Source organism: Buteo buteo, chromosome 13 (genome assembly GCF_964188355.1).
Source record: "Buteo buteo chromosome 13, bButBut1.hap1.1, whole genome shotgun sequence".
In the NCBI taxonomy this organism is placed as follows: Eukaryota; Metazoa; Chordata; class Aves; order Accipitriformes; family Accipitridae; genus Buteo; species Buteo buteo.
Genome location: NC_134183.1, coordinates 39,854,593 through 39,860,592, shown reverse-complemented (window position 1 = coordinate 39,860,592; position 6,000 = coordinate 39,854,593). Strand labels below are relative to the sequence as shown.

The following is a 6,000-nucleotide window of genomic DNA, read 5'->3' as shown; positions in this document are numbered from 1 at the left end:
ATAGTCCAGTTGCAAGCCCACATACAAAGCAAGGAATCACCCCTATTAATACATAAAGACATTCACACATTAACAAACATACATACACCTAAAAATTTCAACAGATCATTTCCACACACCCACACAAAATCTTTAACATAAATTTCCAAACATTCACATCATACAATCATCACTCCAGTTGACAACCTTTCAGCAGCTGCAAAAATGTACCAAGCGCAATTGCGAGGGGGTCCACTTACCCCAAAAACGTACCAAGCGCAACTGCGAGGGGTTGCACTTACCCTTCTCCTGGCTCTTATATACCAGTCATTGACAGGTCTGTCCTGGCTCCCGATACTGGGATGCAGTAGTCACCCTGGATTTGCTCGGTTCACCCCCAAGATTGCTGGTGGCCGCTCTATCAGTCAGCAAATCCCCCCCTTGTTACCATAAAGGGTACCCTCCTCCCATACGGGGACTACGCTGCACGCCAGACATCTCTGCACAACTTACCAGCTGCCCCGGCCTGTACTTTTACAGGCTCCCTTTGTGAAACATATCATTTGGTCCGTGGCTTCAGGAGGTTGTTGTCTGCTCCCGCGGTGAGCGGCTGGCAGTGGAAGCTCCTCCGAGGAAAGTGCTTGGGGCGTGCCTGGGGGGTGTCTGCTCCGCAGTCGGTCCCACAGCCAAGCAGAGTCTCCTGGCTGGCTCGCCAAACTGATGTGCCAGGACAATTTCAGTGCTTCACACCAGACTCCTCTACCCGCCCAAGCAGGACGTGTCTCAGCTCTTATACACTCTTTTTTTTCCTCCCACCTCTCTGCTAAACAAAGGGAAGAGGCATCTTCTGACAGCGTCATTCCCTGTGGCCTCTCCTACTGCTTTGTGATTGCCGGACGGCCATTTTTGACACTGTCATGCCCACATGTTCTCAGATCTCCCTCTCAGGGACTGTCTGCTTCCTTTGGACCAAGAAGTGTGTGGATATAAAAAGATATACCATGCAGTGGTATCCACTCTGGAATGAAGACAAGCACTTAGCACAAGCGATATTCCTGTGGATGGCCCATTGCCTGCAGAGCCAGAGGCGACCTCACAGTCGACATGCAAGCGATCTTCTGGCTTCTGGCCAGTCAGGTACTCAGGTAGCAGGGAGCTCACCTGCAAATCCCCGTGCTATCTTTCTGCTGCCAGCTCGTGAAGCACTTCCAGGAAGAAAGACCCATAGAAGAGGCCACTCTCCATTATCTTTGAAAGGTCGCGACAACTGGGAGAGGTTCCTGAGTCCTGGAAGAAAGTCATTGTCACTCCTATCTTCCCCAAAGGCACAAAGGAGAATGGGGGCAACAGCAGGCTGGTCCGCCTCACCTCGATCCCTGGGAAGGGGAAGGAGCAACTCATCCTGGAAACCCTTTGCACACCCATGAAGAACAAGAATGCGATTGGTCTTGTTTTCATTTCGTTCTACTCCTAGCTCATTTCTGTCAGCCTGTGCTTTTCTGGTTTTGGGGGGGCTTGGGGGGGTGTTTGTGTGTGTGTGTGTGTGTGTGTGTGTGTGTGAGAGGGGTATTTGCTAGGAGATCTCAAGCTGCACTAGCCAGTGAGGAGAGTGGATTGGCATCAGGGACTGCCCAGGGTTGGAGCAGGACACTGGACAAACCAGGCCTGGGCTCCAGGCATGGATTCTGCACAGACCTGTGGTACAGTCTAGGGTTCAGAGCACCTGCTGACGTGCACATGGGAGTGAGGGGGTGGGTGTCCAGCAAATGCAAATTTGCTGAATTCCAGTCCTGAGCAGCCAGAAGAGAGGGAAAGACTCGGGCTATGTGTGAGTTTTGTCTTGTAGTGAGCAAGAGAAGACAAAGAAAACACCGCCATGCCTCCCAATTTTTCCAGGCTCAGCTGCACTCCTTCACTGCAGACTACTCCAGCATGGGTTCTCCCCATGCTGCGCTTCTGAACAGGAAAATCTCTTTCAGCGTGGGCTCTTCCACAGGCTTCAGGCCCGTCAGGGAAGTCTTCACTGGCGTGCCTTCTCCACAGGTTGCAGTTCCTTCAGGAGTATCCACCTGCTCCAGCCAGCATGGGTGCCCTGGGTGCCACAAGCTTTGCAGATGGCTCAGTGTGGTGGAGGCCCCTGGAACCAGCTGTGTGTGTGTGTGTGGTGCAGGGCAGCCCCTTAGCTCTTCCCCACAGAGGCCACCCTGCAGCAGCCCCTCTCCCCACCACTGCCAACACCTAGCCACGTATGGCCAATACAGTGCCCACGGGGAATACCTACTCAGCCCTGCTCCTGGCTGGAGCTGCGAGTGAGCACGGCAGCAAACAGACTAGGATGGAGAACCCCCCCAGATGGTCAAGCTGATTGCATTGGTGTTTGCCAAAGTAGCAGCAGCCTTGTCCTCCTCCTCCCCACCTGCAGATTCCTGGAGGTCCCTGCTTGCGGCTGGGAAGTTGGGATTGAGCTGCCGGATGGGAAGGGAGAAACGCCTGTGTCCCCAAGCCACCCACTTCCTTGTGGGGGGAGCTCTGCCTGCTGCTCCACAGCCACCCGTCTGCCTTGGCGAGGGGCACTATGGGAGTGCTGGCTCCTAAGAAGGCAAAGGAGAAAGAAGGTGGCAGTGGCAGAGAGGAGGGGCTGAGGGAACAGGAGGGCCGTGGCCATGGGTGCCCAGAGAGCTAGAGCAGTGCAGGTTAAAAGTTGCTGGGAGAGGCAGCAGCTGTCAGGAGGAGGGAAAAAAAGGGCCAGTTAGCAGAGGATGGTTTCGATCCATCGACCTCTGGGTTATGGGCCCAGCACGCTTCCGCTGCGCCACTCTGCTCCCCCCAGCACCTCTGCTGGCACCTCCCACGGCCCTGCCTGATGCTCCCTGGCACTGCCGGCCCTCATGCCTCCTTCCCTTCCTCTGTCCTGTGCCCTCACGCAGGCCAGGAAATGGGCTCTCTGGAAAGTTCACCTCCTTTGGGCCTGGAGTGGGTAGCTCAAAGGCCTTGCCTTGCTGCTCTCCCCAAAACCCTGCACGGGGACTTTCTTCTTGGCCACCCAAGCTGGCTCTGCAGGCACTGGAGGAAACCCCGGAGCGAGGGGGCAACCTTGTTGCTTTGCAGGACAGAGTTATTGCCTGTCCTGTTCTCACCTTGTACCTCATACTAAGCAGCCGTTAACCACATATCCTTACTCTTGGTTGCGGTCCTAGCCAAGCTCCTGACCTTGCCAAAGGGGGCGACCAAAAGAGAGGGCAGGGGATGAGGTTCATCAGAGGGAAGAGCTGGCAGGAGGACCCAAGGAAGCTTGTTATGGGTTGCACAAGCTGGACTGCCTTCCTCTGCTGGCACAGTCCAGGCTGACTTCAGACCCTGGTCCTCTTTTGAAAGACATGCTGTCCCCTTCTGCCCCAAAGGAGCCCTTCCCTCAGTGAGAATGAGGTTTTTCTCTCCTGAGGCTGCTCCAGACTGCTCCAGACTTAGGTGAATTCTACCATTATATCAAGGCAGCTCTCCCACATGCCATGGGTTCTTTGGACAGCAAGCAGCCGTGTGGTGCTTAGTTGCCAGCTGGGCTTAACCCACGACAACCTTGCAGCTATGTTGGCGAACTGAGCGGGGAGGAGAACAAACGACCACGAGACTCCAGCTGTGCTGCACAAAGTCTTTAATGAGAAGGAGGAAATGCAGTGGCACGGAACAGAGACCGAGAAACACATCTGCTGGGTTCAGGGAGGCACAGAGAATGGCCCATAGCCCAAGGACAAGCTCCAGGCAAAGCGCTTGCCTTTCCCCATTTCGATCCAGCCGGTGGCAATGCCAGCCCACCAAGAGCAGGCCCTAACTCCGGCACGCTCCCTCCGTCAGCAGGAGGTTCAGCAAAGCAGAAGAGAATGAGCCCTTTCCCGAGGAGCTCAGAGCAAAGCAGAGCCAGAGGAGACACGGCGAGGCCTGCAGTGCAGCGAGGAGCAGCAGGCACAGGTCCCTTCTGCGCGGTGGGATGAGGACACTCAGCCCACCTGCAAGCCGTGGCTACGCTCCTGCTGCTGCAGGATCCCTGTCTTCCTTGGTGCTCCAAAGGGGATGGTCTGCTGGCTTCAGCAGTTCAGACGGCAGCGGGTGGGAGGCAGACACAGCCCTGACCCCCCCAGGCCGAGGGAGCCCCCAGAAGAGATGGGAACCCCCCCGGCGCTGAGGGAGCTCCCAACAGCAGCTGACAGCGAGGATCCCACGGCTGTGCTCTGAGGGAAAGAGGTGAGGATGGGGCCCGGCAGGGTCACCACCACCGGGGAGGCCTGGATGGCCACCGTTGAGTCAGCGCAGCGGGCGACACAGGGCTCACTGCAGCTGCTTGCAAGTGGGGTTGGGCCGGAGGCGCCGCAGGGCGTTGGGAGACAGGGTCTGAAGCAAGACATCTCTCGGCGAGGGAGGCAAAGCTGAAACACAGAGCAGGCAGGGAGCACAAACCTCAATATCAGTCTGTCTGTCTTTTTTTTCCTCAGCTCTCTCCATGGAGACTCTTTGTTTTCAAAACACCCAGTGTGCCGACATTTGCCGTGGCCCTCATTGTGCCCTCCGAGTTGCACGGCACAGGAAGGCTGACCCACTTTTGGAATAGGCCCCAGCGCAGTGGCTTTAAAGTGCCTGTGGAAAGACTGATCATACCCCATCTCCATTGTTGCTTTGAAGATGGCACTGGACGCCCTTGGCCATTTGGTTAGAGACGGCCTCCTAGAGGTGCACGTTCTGGTGGGCAGACCTCCCTGCAGCTGAGCCCCATGGATCCCCTTCTGCTTGAAAGAGCCCTCCTCTTCCCAGCTCTCCCCAGCCACCTCCCCCAAAAGGCAAAGAGATTGCAGCCCTTCAACAGTTGTATGGCAGGGCAAAGCTGAAGCAGCCCAAGTATCAGCCTCAGTAGCCACCAAGACAGCAGTTCAGCTCACAGAGAGAGATGGAGCGGACTCAGGCTTACCTTGCTCCTCGAGGAAAGGGAGGCAAGAGAGGAGGATGCAGAGCCTGGAGCAGCGCAGGCTTTTATGCTGTGTCGCAGAGCCCTGGGGGGGCCACAAACATTCCTTGCTCATGAAGCACCTCAACACCTAGTAGTTGCAGCTTGCTGAGGCCTCTCTGGTGATTAAGCCCTTGCCTCTTTCACCTGAAATGTTTTGCTCCCACTTCATACCACCTAGAGTCATAGAATGAATCATAGAGTCGTTTTATGTGGAATGGAACTTAAAGATCATGTTGTTGGAACTCCACCTGCCATGGGCAGGGATACCTTCCACTAGATTATGTTCCACTAGATCAGGCGCTCCAACCTGGCCTTGAACACTTCAGGGATGGGGCATCCACAACTTCTCTGGATGACCTGTTCCAGTGTCTCACCAGCCTCACAGGAAATAATTTCTTCCTAATACCTAATCTAAATCTACCCTCTTCCACTTTAAACCATCACACCTCGTCCTATCACTGCACTCCCTGACCAAGAGTCCCTCCCACCTTTCCTGAAGGTCTCTCAGGAGCCTTCTCTTCTCTAGGCTAATCAACCCCAATGCTCTCAGACTCTCCTCATAGGAGACGTGCTCCAGCCCCCCGATCACCTTTGTGGCCTTCCTCTGGAACCGCTCGAGCAGGTCCATGTCTTTCTAATGCTTTGGGCCGTAGAGCTGAACACAGTGCTCCAGGTACTGTGGAGTAGGGGGGGAAAATCACCTCCCTCGACCTGCTAGCCACATTGCTTTTGATGCAGCCCAGGATACAAATGCTTTTCTGGGCTGCAAGTGTGCATTGCTGGCTCATATTCATCCACCAATAGCCCCAAGTCCTTCTCCACAGGGCTGCCCTCAATCCACTCATTGCCCAGCCTGTATCCATGTTTGGGATTGCCCCAGCCCAGCTGCAGGACCTTGCACTTGGCCCTTTTGAACTTCTTGAGGTTTGCATGGGCCCATGTCTCTAGCCTGTCAAGGTCCCTCTGAATGTCATTCCTTCTCTCTAGAGTATCGACCACATCACCCAGCTTGGTGTCATCCACAA

The 6,000-nt window shown here is 55.4% G+C and overlaps 1 non-coding gene across 1 annotated transcript; it reads right to left on the bottom strand.

Annotated features, from left to right (window-relative positions):
• Positions 1 to 2,729: 2,729 nt before the first annotated feature.
• On the bottom strand, positions 2,730 to 2,801 carry TRNAM-CAU (transfer RNA methionine (anticodon CAU)). The gene has a single exon. It is a non-coding gene; the product is annotated as a tRNA-Met (tRNA).
• Between the last annotated feature and the right edge of the window lie 3,199 nt (positions 2,802 to 6,000).